Source organism: Sorex fumeus, unplaced genomic scaffold (genome assembly GCF_029834395.1).
Source record: "Sorex fumeus unplaced genomic scaffold, SorFum_2.1 ptg000103l, whole genome shotgun sequence".
NCBI classification, from domain to species: domain Eukaryota; kingdom Metazoa; phylum Chordata; class Mammalia; order Eulipotyphla; family Soricidae; genus Sorex; species Sorex fumeus.
The window spans coordinates 2,722,660-2,742,141 of NW_026606160.1; the positions used below are offsets into that span (position 1 = coordinate 2,722,660).

General features: G+C 44.6%; 1 non-coding gene across 1 annotated transcript; it reads left to right on the forward strand.

Moving 5' to 3' along the window:
• Positions 1-10,897: 10,897 nt before the first annotated feature.
• LOC130042565 (U7 small nuclear RNA) lies at positions 10,898-10,959 on the forward strand. The gene has a single exon (XR_008795254.1). It is a non-coding gene; the product is annotated as a U7 small nuclear RNA (small nuclear RNA).
• The last annotated feature ends 8,523 nt before the right edge of the window (positions 10,960-19,482 follow it).

Consider the following 19,482-nt stretch of genomic DNA (forward strand, 5'->3'; position numbering starts at 1 on the left):
TAACCAGAAAACACTAAAAGCTGTAAAAGCTAGAGTTGCAAAAGCTGGCTCAGAATAGATAATGTAACTCCCACCTGCACCCTGTTATGACCTTGTGGTTAGGCCAGATATGGGGACATGTACTCAGATGTTCCGAAGGGACATCAAAACCCCCATAAAATCCAAGTGAACTACTTACATTTCAGAACAGAAATGCCTCAATGTGGTCAGTGAGCACTGTTGGACAGAGAAGTAAAAAGATGGACTGGGTGTGTGGTCAGTGTGCAGGACACACAGGCGAGGGTTCTGATGCCCTGAGCACCAGTGGATGTGTCTCCTCAAAACTTCAAGAAATCTGCTGACTGTGGGGAGGAAAGAAGGGAGGGAGAGGGAAGAAAAGTGTCTTCTGTAGAGGCAGGCTGGGTGGGGGATGACGGGAGGTAACCTGGCACACTGGTGCTGGGAAATGTACACTGGTGGAGGGATGGGCGTTGGAACACTGTATGACTGAAAATCTTAACGTGGACATCTTTGTAAGGGTCTATCTCACAGGGTTTCAATAATAAAATCTTTAAATAAATAAATAAATAAAAGAAATATCCAGCCTATTACCTATAGCTCCAACATCCGTTTTCACCTACAGATTACTGGGGTCTTGTCTCGACTCTCAAAAAAGAATTTCAGGAGTCGTATTCATTGTTTAATGAAGACAAGCAGTGAAGTTGAACAGATTTTAATTGGAGGTTTTGAAGGGAAGGAGGGAGAGAAAGTTGGAGAGTGGAGAGTAACACAATCAGGAGGCATCCTGGGCTTCTCCAAGGGCAGAGAGAGCACTACAGACACCCCAGTATCAGACAGGAAAGCATGAATGTCCACATCTCTAGAGGGGATATGTGGGCGACACATGTGCTCACCCATGTGGGTACAAGCAGCACATGGGCTCAGGCAGCATTTGCGCGCCATTCCTTTGTTCAAGGTGGCCTTTATAGGGTTTCTCCAGCCTGCACTCATGTGGGGTTTTAAGCTAGGTAAAAGTCCGTTGTTGGTAAGGAGGTTGCCTAGGGACGTTGGGAGAGGTGATGGTCTTCTTTGAAATTTTTTCTCTGGCCTTTTATTTCTGCAGGAGCTTCTCTGGCCATAAGTGAGGGTCTGATCAGGCCTTAGTTTCCGTTTTCTGCAGGGTTGGCCTTCACAAACTTACAGCTATTCCCGGGAAATTTACTGGCATTACCTTGGTAGAGAACCTTCCCTATCTGTCTGCCTGCCTACATAAATTCCTTCCAAACCATTAGGAGGTCCTGGATGTTAGGACTTCAACATAGGAAGTGTTGAAGGGGAGAAGGGCAGATAATTCAGCCCCGGGAGTACTGTTACACAGCTTCTTTGCAATCACATTTTTAAATGAAGAGCTAGTATGGATATTGCCTGGCATATGGTGGGCACTGGTTCATATCCCCATAACTACATACAGTGCTCTGAGCACCTTCTGTAGCAATTCCTGAGCACCGCTGGATGTGGCCCAGCCACTCTCCAAAACCACAGAAATAACATTGTATTTAGTAAGCATGGGATTTTTTTCTGGACATTGGAAAAAGATGACACAATTACTTTGAGAAAAGTCTTTTAAATCAGGGTAGTAGAGATAGTACAGCAGATAAGCACTTGCTTTGCACCCAGTCAATCCTGGGTTCGAACCTCAGCATCCCATGATCTCCCACGCATCGCCAGGAGTGATTCCTGAATGCAGAGGCAGAAATAACTCCTGAGCATCGCTGGATGCGACCCAAAAAGCTAAAAAAATGGTGGGGGCCAGAGAGATGGTAGCATAAGTAAGGCATTTGCTTTGACACAGCTGACATGGGTTGGAGACCCAGAACCCCATATGGTCCCCAAAGCACTGCCGTGTATGCCCTCTGAGCCTGGCCCCAGCAGGATTGATTCCGGAGTGCAAAGGCAGGAATAAGCCCTGAGTACTGCTGGCTTTGGCACCCACTCCAAAGATGGAAATACTAAGCACCCAGTGCTGCCCAGGTAGCTGATTACTGCCGGTGGTAGCAAGGAACCATGTGATACTGGAGGTGAGCTCAGAAAATCATCTACAGGCATAGAAAGCCTTGATCACAGAGATTGAATTGACACATCTGTCATTCATAAACCTGCTCACCCTGACATCGACCTTTCTGTTCAATTCACAAAACAGACTTGTTTTTTGGGGAGTTGAGGGTAAGGGTACAGCCAGAAATGCCCAGTGGCTCTGAAGGCAGGATCACTCCGGGTGGACTTGGGAGGGGAAGCTGGGATCGTATCCCAGTCATCCTGTGCAAGGCAAATGCCCTCCAGTCCCTAAAATCGGAATTTCAATTTACCTTGAATGATTCATTCAATCTCCGGCAGCCTTTGGGATGAACAATGCCTCCATCATCTCTGAGATCCTCACAGCTTGCCCTTTGGCCATTTTTTTCCATTTCTGGATCCCACCCCTTTGAGGCTGAGGGGTTATTCTGGTCTACTCACTCAAGAATTATTCCAAGTGGTGGTTGGGGAACCCTATTGTAAATACTGCAGATCTAACACTTTAATCTCTTAATAATGAACACTCCTAGTCATTCTTTATGTTACAATTCTCAAGTACAAATGAACTGACTTTTTCCTGCTTTGCACACCCCCAACTGATTTGGTAAACAAAGCCTTTAACTTGTTTGAATTCAAACTGTTATTTATTTCTAGAAAAGTGAGAAATAAGGAGCTTAAGAAAGAGTCCAGTGACTAGATCAATGATGGTTGGAGGGATTGCTAGGGATGGTATCCCTGAGCACTGAGCACTGAGCACTGCCCAAGAGTTGGGAGATGTGTGCTGAAAGTAGACAAAGAACCAAACATGATAACCTCTTCGTATTTGTATTGAAAACCATAATGCCCCAAAGTAGAGAAAGAATGAAAAAGAAAGTGCCTTCCATACAGGCAGCATGTGGGGTTGGGTGGGGGTGCGAGAGGGATACTGGGGACTTCGGTGGTGGAAAAATACACTGGTGGAGGGCTGGATGTTCAATCATTGAATGACTGAAACTTAGCCATGAAAGCTTTGTAAATAGCTCATGGTGATTCAGTAAAGGAAAATCCTCACAATAAAGAGAAAAGTAAAAAACGATAATCCAATGGGTATTAGTCCAGTGCCTTGCATGTGGCTTGAACCCGTAAAATGTATCAAAGAGGGACTGGAGCCATAACACAGAGGGGGCCATTTGGCTTGCATGAGACCCACAAGGCCGATCTAAGTTTGATTCCTCAGCCCCTCTCAGAGAGCCCCACAAGCTGCCGAGTGTATCTCGCCCACACGGCAATGCCTGGCAAGCTACCCGTGATGTATTTGATATGCCAAACACAGTAACAAGTCTCACGATTGAGACATTACTCGGCCTGCTTGAGCAAATCAATGAACAATGGGAGGACAGTCCTCGTAGGTACAATGAATTGTGAGAAGCAGCTTGCCCACCATTTCTCATTTGTCACCCTGGTTGTAAAGAGCACCTAGCCAAACATTTCTCACCCTGGTCGATCGGCCATGAAGGGTATATGACATAAACGAGTTAATTGGATGAAAGTACAATTTGGTGGGAAGCAACTCTGGCCCTGAGGATATGACTTAACGGAGCAAATTGGCGTGAAATAGCCCCTGATGTTTACACAGACACAGGACTGGAGAGTTAGGAGTCAACACACCTGTATCTTGTGTCCTATGTCTGACTGATAACATGCCTTGACCTATAGGAATTCTTGCTGTCTTGATGTATGAGAATATTTCCTTGATATTTAAGTCTCATGTATTCTGGATCTGACTGAAAATATGTTTTCTTGAAGTATGACATTGATAGTCTTTTTACATTTTGGGTCACACCTGGCGATGCTCAGAGGTTACTCCTGGCTCATACACTCAGTAATTGCTCCTGGCGGTGCTTGGAAGACCATATGGGATGCTGGGAATCGAACCTGTGTCGGCCATGTTGGCTGAGTGCAAAGTAAACGCCCTACCCACTGTGCCATCGCTCCAGCCCCAAGATTTATTTTTTTTATTATGGGAATATTTTCTTGATATACAAGTCTCATGTATCCTGGATCTGACTGACAATATGTTTTCTTGAAGTATGACATTGATTTTTTTTTCTCCCATGTTTGTATTTGGAATGCTTGAAGTTATATCTGCTTTTGGAAGTTTTTTTTTTCTTTTCTTTGAGCTTGCTTCTGGGGCCTGAGAGCCCAGGATGGCTATATAAACCCTTGACTATAAGCACTCAGGGTTGAGCTCTGACCTATGTGTTAGGATGCTTCAGCCCCAGCTAGCTGGATAATAAAATCTCGATGTGTGGTTTGCATTCCCGCCGGACTCTTTGTCTGAATCCTCAGGGGTGATCTCCGATCCCAACACAGGTGAGTGTCTCCGGTCCCTCCCTGGCATGGATACTGCGCAGTGTGTGGTGCCCTGAACTTGTGTGAATTGTGCTGCCGACCCCGGCTGCCTTGGGCTCCTGGATCCAGGTGAGTGTGTCGGGCTTACGCTGACCTTCCTTCTCCGAAACTGTGCATCTTGAAAACTTGCTTTGTTTCTTCACTTTGCTCCATTCTTCTTCATCTGTCATGTGCCCATGAGACTCGGAACCCTCCATGTCCCATCTCCCTCTGTCACTTACCAGCCTGGCTGCACAGCCCGCAACGTCGGGGTGCCCTTTTCAGGAGCAGCAGAACCACCTCCCCCCCCCCCCCAATCTCTGTCCCTACACTTGTCTTTGCCTCGGATCATTAGCTTGGTTTTTGAGCAAACTGGAAAAAGTACTTTTATTTTGTTGTGGGGCCTGGTGTTGCAGAGGGTTTTTTCCTGATGGTCATCAGGGGTTCCTTTGGGTGGTGCTCAGCGATCTCTCCCTGTCACCCTGTGTGCCTACCTGCTGTTCTCACTCTGACTCACTAAGAGATTTTCTTCAGCCTTAATCCTTAAACGTGAATTATTGAGCCATTGACAAAGCTGGTTTTGGTGGAGCAACAGTACAGAGGGGATGGTGTTGTTCTTACCCATGACTGATCATGGTTTGATCCCCAGCACTCCATGCTCCCCCAGATATCACTGGTTCTAGACAAATACAAAAGCCCACAAATTACTATGAGGGCTGTCAAGCTCCTCACGGTGTTCCTCCCAGAGGATCTTCTCTTTTCTGTGGGCCTGTTTTTACTGAGAGAACCACAGAGATCCGCCTGCTGGCCTATTCATCCAGGGTCTATAGGATTAATTATTATCTGGCTTGCTGTGATCAATTTCAGAACTCAAACCACAGCTTCAGGATTTGGCATTGCTGCAGTTTCATTGAGAATGAGGTCATCAATATGAGGTAGCTGGCAAGATTCATAATAGAATAGACATATTTTTAGGCTGTTGGGATAGCTCAGTGGAGCAAGCATATGACTTCAACGGTGGAGGTCCAGGCTCCATCCCAACCACCACATCTATGGTCTCTCGACAACTTAGGAGGAAGTCCAGAGCCTGATGCTGGGAATGCAGGAACTTAATCTCCCTAGACACTGAAATGAGTCAAATGAAAACTTAAAAAATTCTAGTATTTTTCATAATAGTGGAATACTGTGAGTGTGCCTTCTCTAGAAAGTTAGCACAAGTCTTAATGGTGTCAGAGAACTGGTTTGTGGGCCCTAGTGATAGTGCAGTGGAAGGGCACTTGCTTTGTATGAAGTGGAAATCTGGGTTCCATCCCCATCACCCATGTGGTTCCTGGCGCCCCACTACGAATCATCGCAGAGCACTTCTTCGTGTGCCCCTTCCCAAATTGATACAAAGAAGAAAACAAAAACAATAAAAAACTCACTGATCCTGAAAATGATGTGCTTGTTCTGAGATCTTTCACATGACCCTTGTGGTCCATCTCGGCATGTCGTGTGCAGGCCTGCTCGGGTCACTAGCACTGCGTCCATTCTTCCACAAAGTCCCGAACAGTGATTTAAAGGCCCAGAGAGAAGATCGTTAGTGACTTCCTGGGAGGAACAAAGGACTCCTAATACCCAAATCTGAGAGATTTGGGGACATCAGTTCTTCAGACACCCTGGGCAACTGAGTAAAGGTTTGAACAAAGCATATACAAAGTGGTTCTTTGAAAAAAATCTCTGTAGCGACTTATATGCTGCCCGGTCTTATGTGCTCCTTATGCCCAGGGGCACAAGCACGTGGAGTGCCCCAGCACATGTGTCGCCCTCTTGAGATGTGTACTTTCATACTTCCATGTCTAATACTGGGATGTGTGTAGGGGTTCTCCCCAAGGGCGGAGAGGCCTGTGTTCTTTCTTGAACGCGTTACTCCCTCTCTCTGATTTTCTTCTCTTCCTCACTCACTTCCCCTCAACACCTTCAAAAGCCCCTCCAAATATAATCTGTTTTACTTGCCAAAAAATCTCTGCAGCTGTCCACAGGTACTGTTGTGCTTCAGTCCACATCAAATATCACATGAGCCTCAAAGTTTTTGAGGTCATGAACCAAGGAGACAAGGAGACGTCAACAAATAAATTTTGGAGGAGTGTATTCACAGCATCTGGAGGGCAGTCCTGCTAGGCAAGAGCATCAGCCTCCCACCACAAGCACAGGCGAGGAAAAAACACATCCTACACACGTGTCATTTTCATAAGCACCCACAAAATTAGTTAACTCATATGTCCCATATCCTGACACCTGTTAGGGTCCGAGATCATGACAGCCTCACCTGTCAAGGAGAACTCTGAGAGACCAAGTCCATGCAAAAGCAAGAGGTTTATTTGAGCATGCTTGGGCTCACAGCATGACCGCAAACCATCAGTGACAGAGAGCCCCGAGCCTCTTCAAAGGGGGCTTTTTATAGGCCATCTTCCCGCGCATTTCAGAAATGCCCACGCACAAATCACCCAATACATTTGAATTATCACATTAGATACTGCACGCAGGCAGCCAGTCATTTTGCAACAAGCCATCAGCACCAGCCACTCTCTTCTGTACCTGTCACCAGGCCATCCCACCGGGCAGTCAATTACGCCTTTTCGGGTTTTATGGCCCTATTAGGTGAATTCCAGGGCAAGAAAATACCTCATTAGGCCTTCTCTGAACTTGTGGCCTTATTAGGCGGATTCCATGGCAAGGAGATGCCTCATTAGGCCTTTTCCAGCCTTGTGGCCTTACCTGGCGAATTCCAGGGGCAAGGAGGAGATGGGGGTACCTGGTGTTGTCAACCTGCCGCAGCTGCAGGGGGGATATGGGCTGGGACTTGCTTTGCTAGGGCCCACTTGTCATGGGGCTATCTTTCAACACCCAGTAAATTTACGTCGACATAAAGTGAAGCAAGCCTTGACATAGAAAATAATAAAACTGATTATACAAAGCAATCAAGTATTGATCATAAACCACACCATTCTTGTGCACCCTAAGCCATTGTTCCTATTTCACTCCATGATTGGCAGGTGCCCTTGTGAGGGATTGCAAGAAATTAAGTCTATAAATACAGATATCAACTCTTCAAACTAAAAAGTAAACTTCTAAAATAACTAAGTTTTGTGTTTTACTATTAAACACTGTACTACTTTAGCACTGTCGTCCCATTGTCCCACTGTTCATTGATTTGCTCCAGCAGGCACCAGTAACGTCTCCATTGTGAGACTTGTTGTTGCTGTGTTTGGCATATCGAATGCGCCCCAGGGAGCTTGCCAGGCTCTGCCATGTGGGTGGGATACTCTTGGTAGCTTGCTAGTCTCTCTGAGAGGGATGGAGGAATCACACCCGGGTGGGCTGCGTGCAAGGCAAATGCCCTACCCACTGTGCTATTGCTCCAGCCCTCCATTTTACTATACATTTTATTCATATTTTCCTCTAATAAACTAAAACTCATAGCTGAACAATAGGTCAACACAACTGAAAAAGTGACTTTCTCCTGCACACCCACTCTATAATTCTTCTTGAGCACTGGTTCAAATTTTGAAAGAATTTAATTTTTGCTGCATAATTCATCCACTACTAAACTAATCAATGACCACTCAGCTACAGAGCGAAGAAGGGACTTTCAATTCATGTGGCTGATCTATTTTAGATCCCAGTTGAATTCAGTGCATTGTCGACTTGAGCACTGTTTGAAGAGTTGATGAGCACAGAGCTAAGAGTAGCTTGAGAACACCACTGGATATGAAGATATACAAACACATAGACAGGAATATTGACTACACATAGAATGCTTTCCATTCCTCAATTCCTGAGCATCATTCTGGGTTACCCCAAGGCCCATTCTGGGCTTTTGATTGACTTAGTTTCATGCTCAACTGTTGTAACAGAATACATGAACAGTTGGAGCTACTCCAGCAATTGGAAGTTTTGTGCAATTAAAAAATATCAGTCTGGGGTGGGGGGTGGGGGGTGGGAGGCATACTGGGATCCACGGTGGTGGGAACCGGTCACTGGTGGAGAGATGGGTATTCAAAATAAATAAATAAATAAATTTAAAAAATAAAAATACTTAACATAAAAAATAAAAAATATAAAATAAAAAAAATTAGTCGAACTGGGAGTAGCTGCCCCAGGATCCATGGTTAGAACCCCAGAGGGTTCCCCGAGCCCTGTTCCCCTGAGCAGTCAGGCAAAAGTCTAGAACATTACAGAATATGTCCCCCCAAAAATAAATAAACACAAAACATGATATCTGAATATTAACGCGCAGTAATTTCTGAGCGTTATTTTTTGGTGGTCTTGGTTGGGGGTCAGGGTTGGAGTACTGTACTGGTGGGTGTTTACATGGAAATCCTTGTGAATTTTATTCCCTTAGTGAAAATGTAAACATTTTGCCTCCATAGGCTATGTGTTCAGCCCCTCCCTCTCAATCTATCTGGTACGTGGTGAGCCCCCAATGTCCTGCTAGCAACCAAGCAGATGTCCTGCTAGAAATCCAAGACCAGAAACGGAAACAAAAATTGAACTTTCTCTACCAAAAAAAAAAAAAAAAGAAAGTCTGGATAGCAAAGAGGATATGTGGAGAGAGATTGACACTGGTGGTTGGATGCATGCTGCAAAATTGTATGTCTAAGACTCAACTAAGAATAACTTTGTAGGGGCTGGAGCGATAGCACAGTGGGTAGGGCATTTGCCTTGCACTCTCCAACTGAGGTTCAATTCCTAGTATCCCATATGGTCCCCTGAACACGGCCAGGAGTGATTCCTGAGTGCAGAGCTAGGAGTAACCTGAGAGCATCGCCAGGCATGACCCAAAAAGAAAAAAACAACCTTGTAATTCATGGTGTTTTAATAAAATTTTTAAAAAAGAAGAGATTGTGCGAACATTTAATAGGTTAACAATACATATAAAAAGCTATAATAATTTCTAAGAGATTAAAGAAGCAAAAATCAATGATAAACAATATTTGAGTCAACATTAGTGTATTGATGGGGGATGGAATTGACTGAAAATTAAAAAATCCTAAATTTTATATTTATTTGGGACAAATACCAAACTACTGATCCGAATTATAATTCGTAAGGTATTTAAGCTCTAGGAAACTTTTAGGTAATGACTAAAAGTTTAAAAATGTCTTATAGTCTCTAAATCAATGGAGAAAAAATGTACATGAGGGAGGAAAATCTCTGTCTAAAAGAATAGGAGTGGGGAAGATGCCAGAATTTATTTTAAAATTAGAGAGGACCTGAGAGATAGTACAGTGGGTAAGGTGCTTGCCTTGCACACAGCCAACCAGAGTTCAATCCCAGGCATCCCGTGTGGTCCCCCAAGTATCACCAGGAGTACTTCCTAAGTGAAAAGCCAGGAGTAACCCCTGAACATTGCTAGGTGTGGCCCCAAAACCAAACAAAGAAATTAGAGTAAGAAAAAACAAATAGCAAAATTGGGTGGCAAAATAAATTCAAATATATGAGGAATCATGATAGATATGTCTTGAATTTAATGTGAAATTGTCAGAGCAGATAAAAACATACAAATTTAAGCTGCATGTGTTTTTTAAGTACAAAAACACATAAAACAATAAGGGGGAAATGTTAGCAATAAATCTAAAGATATATAGTAATATCCACAAGAACGGTCACTGTCACTGTCACTGTCCTCCCGTTGTTCATCGATTTGCTCAAGAGGGCCCAGTAACACTGTGAGACTTGTCACTGTGTTTGGCATATTGAATACGTCACGGGTAGCTTACCAGGCTTTACCATGTGGGAGAGATACTCTCGGTAGTTTGCCGGGCTCTCTGAGAGGGGCGGAGGAATCCAACTCGGGTCCATGTTGGCTGTGTGCAAGGCAAACGCCCTACACACTGTGGTATCGCTCCAGCCCACAAGAACGTCAATGAAAGTTTATTAATACAACACAAAACAGAATTTAAGATAATAAATAGCTCTGTAGCACTGTCCTCCGCTGTTCAACAAATAGTTCGAGCAGTCACCAGTAACAGCTCCATTGTGAGACTTGTTGTTACTGTTTTTTGCATATTGAATACCTCACTGGTGGCTTGCCAGGCTTTGCCCTGTGAAGATAATAAATACAAAATGAAATTAGTATGATTGCTATATATTATTTAAAATTCAGACTTACCAGAAAGATTTAACAATTCCAACTTAAATGCACCTAATAAAGTAGTTTCAAAATATTTCAAGTATTTAAAATTCTTTTATTAAATCACCGTGAGAAAAACAAAGTTGTCCATGATTGAGTTTCAGTATTACAATGCTCAAACACCTGTCCTTTGACCCGTGTACACTTCTCAACACCAATGTCCTCAATTTTCCTCTTTCCAACCCCACCCCAAGTCTGCCTCTGCCACAGACAGACACTTTTTTTATGTGAAGAACTTAACACCATCGTCTTTGTGGGCAATTCTATCATCACTAATAGGTAAATCAAGAAATTAGTTAAAAGTGTTACAGCTCTTTTAGAATTTGTCTAGCAGTTTTTCTGGTTGCTACTGGAAAGCCCACACTCACCCCCCAAACGAAACGAGTTGTGATACAAAATATTTTAAAAAGCAATAAACTTGTTCGTTTATTTATTTTATTTTTAGAAGCGCCAGGAATCAAATCTGAGTCCTTACACATGCTTTATCACTGAGACATATCCTTGATTCGTAAAATAAGTTCAGTTGTACATACAATACACTGTCCGCCAACAGTGTAGAATGCACATTCTCTCAAGCTCACAGAGAATACTTACAATGACTGGCCAGAACTAATATTAGTACCAACAAATTAAAATAAAAGCTGGTATCATATAGCCTGATTAAACATAGAACATAATTGTTATAGAGATAACACAAATTCCTGAAAGTAAAAAATAAATTTCTATTTACTCATGAGTAAAAGAAACTAAAATGGAAATTTGAGAGTACTTAGTTTCTATTTATTCACTTTTACCAGGAATTGTGGTTTGGGCCACACCCAGCTATGCTCAGATCTTATTCCTGGCTTTATGCTCAGAAATCACTTCTAGTGTGCTAGGATTTGGGAAGAAGGTTATTGGGCCTATCTGATGCCGGGGGAAAACTAGAAACACATGCAAGGCCTAACTTCCTAAAACACCTCTCTGACTCTGAAAGTTAGTTTTTAAAATACTGAATTTCAACATTGGTAAGATAAAGTTTATAAGCTGCTTGAGGGAAATCTATAATTTTGAGTACATACATTTGTTTTTCTAATGTCTGAAAATTCAGCAAGTAATTTATGTAATTAAAGAAAGTAATCAGGAAAAGAAGTAAAATAAACTAAAGTAAAATTTTTCAAAAGGTGATAATAAATGCAAAAGCATAAATTAATGATATAGAAAACAAATAAATAATTGGGATAAACCAAATAAAAAAATTGTTTAACATGAGTAATACATTTCCGACTACTAAAAAATCACTTAATCACTTAACTTCCCGTTAGTCGTCGATTTGCTCGAGCGGGCGCCAGTAACGTCTCCATTTGTCCCTGTTGCGTGCTAGTGTAGCCCAATGGCATCTGTTCGCTCTGGGAACATGAAGGGCCTCAAACCGATCGTTCATGATCTTCAGGAAGAAGTCTGACCATCTGGTAGGTGGGCGGCCACGCGGTCTCTTGACATCCCGTGGAATCCAATCAGTAACAGCTCTAGTCCAATGGTCGTCTTTAAATCTCATTACGTGACCAGCCCATCTGATTTTCGACACCTTGGCAAATGAGACAGCGTCCCTGATCCTTGATCGTCGACGGATGTCAGAACTCCGGATTCGTTCTCTCATTTGAGTGGAACGTGATATTCCAAGCATAGCTCTTTCTATTCTTTCTATTATTCTTTGGGAGACCTGAATGGCGTTCTCATCTTGTTTGCGTAGGGCCCAGGTCTCTGAGGCATATGTTAATGCAGGAAGAACAGTGGAATCAAAGAGATGTGCCCAGAGCCGGAGGTTCTTCGTCCTCTTAGCTATTTCTTCCAACTACTAAAAAAAAATTTGAAAAAAGAAAGCTCCACCGGTTCCCCCAAAGGTACAAATAAAACAAGAATATAAATGAGACATATTGAAATGGTCAATGGTCAACAGAGATTAAAATCTACTAAGGGATATAATGCACAAATGTAAATATTTTTGAAAATTTACGTAAAACATGAAAATTTTTAGAGAATGCATTTATTGTAATTTTTTAAAAGAGAAAGAGGATATCCAAATGATCCTATATAAAGTTGAATTAGTGCCCATACATTTTTCATACAAAAAATAATAATAGGCTCTAGAGGATTTTCAGGTGAGTTTTACCAAATGTTCAAAAACAGATGATTCCAATCTTACATGAATTATTCATTGAATATAAAAAAAGAGCCACTCCCAATTCATTTTATGAAGTGATGACTATGTATATGTAAAATGTTAATGCTTCTCATTTTTTAAAAAAATTGTATGTTTATATGTTTCATTTTTAATTTCTTCCTCTATCTGGAACTGATTATATGTGTATATATACATATATATATATACGTATACATAGATTGATATAGATGTTGATATTGTCTTAGTACCATTTATTTAAGTGGGGGAGATGCAAAGAGATGAGAGAGATGCAAAGAGCCTCAACAATAAAGAAAAGGAGCCCTCATGTGACCGAAAAGACTAGAAAAGGTAGGCGTCAATAAAAAGATGATTCTTTGGGGATGAAAGGGAGTTTATCAAATGAAGAAAATAGGCGAAATAAAACACAGAAGTCTTATTAGTAAAATCATGTTTATAAAGGTACTATCAGTAACATTCAACTGGAAGTATGTTTCTCAAAGGGAAAATATTTCTGGAGGAAAAAATAAATTACAGAGCACACTTATACATTCATTAGGAATCAATCTTTCTTTCCCTTTCCCTTTTTCTGACTTCTCCTTCAGTCTCTCTCTCTCTCTCTCTATCTCTCTCTCTCTCTCTCCCCACCCCCAGCCTCTTTTCCTCTCCCTTTCCTTTCCTTTGCCTTCTGTCTCCTGGTTATTACGAGTGACATATTCCATTCAATGACAGCAAAAAGAATTCTACTCTTTCTGGTCAATGGAGAGGCTTTTCCATAAAACATAGCAAACACTTCAGCAGTGTGGGTAACTTGCTTTGGTTTGAAGCATGCTAAATTATTCTGTATCTTGGACAATGACATAATGCCATTAATGTGTGTGCCTGTGTCTATGAGATACTATTGTAACACTGTAACACTGTCCTGCCATTGTTCATCAATTTGCTCCAGTGGGCCCAGTAACGTCTCCATTTTGAGACTTGTTATGAGACACTATATAAATTCTTAATTTTACGAACTGAGAAGAGCAGTAATGATATTTTTCAATGAAAGCTATGTTTAGGCAACTCAGTGATTAAAAAATAAAATAAACAAATTGTTAGCTTGATATCCTTTATCTTTATTTTACAGTATTAAGTTGATATATAACTCTTTTGTACAATGCATTTATGAAATTTAAACCCATGCTCTCATTTACAGAGAAGCTCAAATGATCTGTCGGAAGATATAATGGTTTCTTGGTAACAGGTTTGATAGTGAAAGAATTTTCAGAGTGCTAAATTAATGATTAATATATTAACTATTCCATGCTTTTCTATTCAGATTTTTCCTTTAATGCATCAAATGGTCAATATAAACTGAACATTTAACATAAAAAAAAAAGAAAGGACGAGTCAGGAGTATTTGGAGCCTGGCCCTTTAAGACTCTGACCGGAAGTGTCGGTGACGTCACGGAGCCCCGCCTTTCCCTGGGGTCTTTGGGGCGGCGGAATCTCCCGCCAGGCACCGGAGTCGTCGGAGCGTGAGCAGTCGGGGAGGGGCGGGAAGGGGCGACCAGGCGGACTAGGGGGTCCCGCCCAGTTCCTCCTCAGCTGCCTGAGAGAGCCGCTCCTCAGAGCCTCCTCCTCCGCAGGCTCGCTCTGGGCACCCTGAGCCTCCGCGGTCTCCGCCTTGTGAGCGGGGGTCGCTCTGTGCCGAGCGGGCGGTGGCCCCTCCCCTGGACGCCCAGCCCCCGCCCAGAGGTTTGTCCCGTTTATTCTGCATTTTATGGAACAGGGGGCTGGGCTGGAGGCGTCTCCCTGGGCAGCTGTGAAGGGGCGGTCCGGGAGGCGCTGAAGAAAAGTGGTTGAGGAAGACGCCTGGGGGCTAGTCTTGCAGGGGTCCCTGGCCTCCCACGCAGCCTCCTCCCCCAGGTAAGCCGTGGGAGGCGTTTGTTTCGTTCTTGTTTTCGAAACAATTTTCGTTCAGGGCTGACTCCTGGCTCTGCCCTCAGGGATCTCTCCTGGCGGTGCTGGGGGACCCACGGGGATGCTGGCTCGATCCTGGTCAGCAGCATACAAGGCAAGTGTCCCCTCCATGTACGTGCCTCCTGCCCGGTGGGGTGGGGTTGGGGGGCGATTCCTCACTCGCTTGGGTCCAATAGTATGCGGTAGAGCTTTTGACTTTCACATCCCCCCAACTCCAGTCGGTTCTGGGGGTCCCATAGGAAGCTTTGAGAGAATGCAGAGCCTGGTGACAGAGGAGGTGGTGCCTAAGGGCTGTTTGGGGCCACAGGGGTCCTGCAATGGAGTGTGCAGTGTTAGCAGGAAGTCACCTCTGCTCTTTCAGTGCATGCCCTGAGCGCTCTCACGAAGGATAAATGATCACCATGGCTCCCTTGCCTTTATCGGTTTGTTTTAATTAACTTTTAGTAGGTTTTTGGGGGGCAGACCTGACTATACTCGGGTTGCTCCAAGTGGTGCTCAAGGAACCATATGGGATGGCAGTAGAGAAATATCGTTTTTCTCCAGTAAGACGAGCACCTCTGCAGCTGTACTATGTCTGCAGCCTCTTTGCACAGAAAAATTTTGATTTGTTATTTTTGAATTGTAGATTTTGGTTCAAAGCATTCAGAGCTCAGGACTTAGTCGAGGATCTGAGCTCAGTATCGTGATTGGCAGTGCTCAGGGGGGCCCTAACTGCTGTGGAGAATTGAATCTGGCTTAGCTGCTGGAAAGAAACACACCCTATCGACTGTACTATCTCTGCTAATCCTATGTAATTGTTTTCCACAGAAAAAGATTTTTTGGTTCACCTGTCAAGTTTTCAGCCTCGCTCTACCCACTGACCCTCTCTCCCAGACCAGGTGTGTGCCCTGCTGTTGGAATGAACTTCATTCGGAAAGGGGGTTTCCAGGGACCAGGTACACTAAGTCGTACATGCCTCACTCTGGAGGCTGGTGCAGTCCAAGAGCAGGAGGAAGTCTGTCTTTTATTTTCTGGCTTCTTTTTGCTACAAACTTGGAGATGGTCAGGGACTCTGCCCCTCTGTCTATGTATCTCTGAGAGTCCATGTCCCCCACCTTAAAGCACGTGCTCAACCCTTTGAGCTACTCTCCCGGGGTCTATTCACTACTAGGGGAGCAGGTGAGATGGGATTTGGGGCCACACCTGCCAGTGCTTGAGGACTGCATCCTGCTGGAGTTTGTTCATGTTAGTTTTCTTTTGCGGATAGTTTTTGGTGTGGAGAATGGGGGCTCTAAATCCCTGGAGATACCCCGAGTGTTTAATCTGGCTCTAGATTTAGGTATTATTCCTGGAGTGCTGTGGCGGCGACCGGAATGTAGAGAAGTGATTGGTGTCAGCAAGACAAGCATCGTAGCAGTTTACAGTCTGTCCGTACAGCAATTTCTGCTTTCATATCAAGTTGCAGAGCTCTGTCTAGACCCCTGTCTATCAAGGTAAGCACACTGAGAAAAGGTTCTGTGCATGTGTGTGTGTGTATGTGTGTTCAAAGTTTGGTTTTCTTTATAGAGGAGAGGGTCGGCCCCAGTTATAGAGCCACATTCTGCGCTATGGTTGCGGGGGGCAGTCCTCCTGCCGGCCTGCAGGTGGCGCTGATGCGTGTGAGCTGGCCTTGGAGTCAGCTCCTGGCTGGGCCTGTGAGCACCTTCTATGGGACCCATGGGGGAGACCCCAGGCCAAGGCAGCGCTGAGTTTTCTCTCTCATAGCCAAGCCCAGACCTTCTGTTGGGAACGTCAGCACTCATTTTCTTCTCCTGGGGAAACAGAAGCATCTGGCATTGTTCCCAAGGTGGTTCCATGAGCCAGTGCCCAAGGGTGTGGCTGGTCAGAGATGGGGAGTTGTGCTGCTCTCCAATGTTCTCAGCTCTGACTTCTCCAGGTTTCTGGTCCTCGGAAGAAACAGAGGCGGCAGAAGATGGTGACATGCCATCTGTCACACCAACCCCAGGTAGGAGGGGAGTAACAATATGAGGTGCTGCAGTGACAGGAGTGCTCAGGCTTCCTGGGACAAATATGTCTGAGTTATTTCAGGAAGGATCCTGTGATGTGCCTCCTGGTGGGAGTGCCAGTCGCTGCTGTTGGAGGTGATGTTTGTGTCAGTTTTGTTGTATTTGGCTTTTGGATCACACCCAGCTCAAAGAGTACTTGTACCTCAGTGCTCAAGGATCACTCCTGACAGATCTCAGGGACCACGTGGGTTGCTGGGAGTCCTGGGTTTGTATCTGGGTATTTTGTTTTCTGTGATTCTGGGGATTATACTCTCGGCTCTGCACTCCGGCATTGTAACTGGCAGTGCTTAGGGAACCCTATGGGTTGGCGAGGATCACCAGCCCTACTCGCTGTCTGCAACCTGCTGTCCTGTTACACAATCCTGCTGCTTTATTTCTTTTTAGAGTTACTTTTGTCTCACAGGGGAGATACATAGGACTTCCTCTTGACTCTGTTCTCTGGATTCCTACCTGGTGTGTATCACGGGCCCCCTGGGGTCTGCTGGAGTCATTTGCTCCCTGGCAGCTACAGTGACTCAAGTCCAAGGACATGCTTATTACTCCTTATTTTGTCCTTCACGCTCAGGAGAGAGTCGCTGCTCTGGAACACATTCTGCTTTTACTCGCTGCTCTGTTTGCAGTTCTGGGCATGTGCTGGTCTAGGAGAGCCAGAGAAATGGATCTCTGGGTCGGGCACAGCTGTTGGGCTCAAGACACTTTTGCCGCTTCGAGAGCCACTTGGAATGGCCCTGAACTGTGATGAGAGTCCTGCAGGCGTATATGTGCATATGTAGATGTCTGGACATTGATTGACCCTTTCTCCCTAGAACGTGGGCTATGGGGTGCAGGGGGTGTACGTATAGTGTTTTAGGCTGAAAGTAGGGTCACCCATTTGGGTTCCAATGGCTCCGTTCACAGTTGTTACTCTGCAGTGCTCATAGGAGCAGTGATTGGGATGCTTTATTCCTCCGACTGCTGCATCTGGCCTCAAGTTCAAATTCTTTGTTTTACATAGATTTGGCTTTGGAAATAACCCTTGCAAATACTCAGATTATCCCTGGCTGTGTATTCAGTTATTCATGCTATATTCTGGGACCATGTGTGCTACTGGGGATCAAACCCGGATGTGTGTGCAGAGTCAGTGTCCTTTTGCTGTAATGTCTCTCCCACCAGAGTTGATTTATTTCTTCGGGTCTCACCCCATCCGGCACTGCTCTGTTTTAGTCCACGGGATCACTTTCAATGGTTCTTGGTTTATCAAGTCTCAGAGATTGCCTGTGGACTGTGAGGGATCACAGCTGACGGCTTGAGGGACCCTATGGAATGTCAGAGTCAAACCTTTATTGGTTGTGAGCAAGCCCAGTGCCCCACATGCTATGCTGTCTGTCTGGATCCTTTTTTGTTTACTTTTAAAAACAATTGTGGGCTTTGGCCATTTTTGTTCATTTTTGCATTTACTGCAGTCAGGTATCACTTCAAGTGTGCTGATGATATACCATGTGCTGCTGGGTCTAGTGTGCCAGTAGAGTGGGTAGGGTGATTGTCTTGGAAGCAGTGGACATGGGTTCTATTCCTGGCATCCTGTGTGGTCCCTGAGCACCAGCAGAGGTGATTCCTGAGTAGAGAGTCAGGAGTAAGCCTGTGAGCATCCCAAATGAGGATCCCAAAACAGACAAAAACAAAAGTACAAAATGTGATGCCATCAAACTCCTCTAGGCTGTGTGCATGATCGAGGCTATACTGTCTCTTGTATTTTCTTGGGACCCATATTACACTCTTAAACCAAAAGCTAGATCTTAGCTCTTGTATAACCACAGATCTGTGGCTTTTCAGAAGTACAGATTCTGTTTATGCCTTCCCTCTAATTTACTCTGTGCGGTAGGGCATTTGCCTTAGAAGTGGCCCACATGGCCACTATTTCTCCATCCCTCTCGGAAAGACCGGCAAGCTACCGAGAGTATCTCACCAGCACGGCAGAGCCTGGCAAGCTCCCCGTGACGTATTCAGTATGCCAGACACAGTAACAACAAAGTCTCTAATGGAGACGTTACTGGGCCTGCTCGAGCAAATCGATGAACAACGGGAGGGCCTTTACCTTTTATATAGACACACGAGGTTTTCTTGTCACCTTTTCCTTCTGACCAATCCATGCCCCATCTCTCTAGGGTTCAGGGCATTCTGAGTTAAAGCCTACTGTGATCTCCTAGCTGAAAGGAGGAGCCCTGAGACCCGTGAGCAAAGACATGCATGCAGGGGAGTGTCTAATGACCCTACCTGTCTCAGGCCATGGGCAGGGTGTGGGTGCCCTAAGGCAGCAGAGCTCTTGGTCTCTAGACACTTTTTCCACTTCGAAAGCCAATTGGGATGGCCCTGAACCATGACGAGAGTCCTACAGGCACATATCTGCATGCATAGTCGGTGACTAGACATTGCGTGTCCCCTTCTCTTTCGAACATGGGCTGTGAGGTGCAGGGGGTGTATGTTTAGTGTATTGGGCTGAAAGCAGAGTCACTCATTTGGTTCCCACTGGTTCCATGCAGTTGTTAATCTGCAGTGCTTGTAGGAGCCCTCGGTCAGGAGCAAGACCACCACCTTTAGAAACCTTGTAGTAGAGCATACTCAGATTTTATCAGATGCAGCTGTCTTAGAGAGATGTTGGGTTCTGTCAACCAGGAGTGTACATGGAGACTGTTCCAAGGGAACAGAATCTGAGCCCCTCAAGGGCTCTGTGTTCT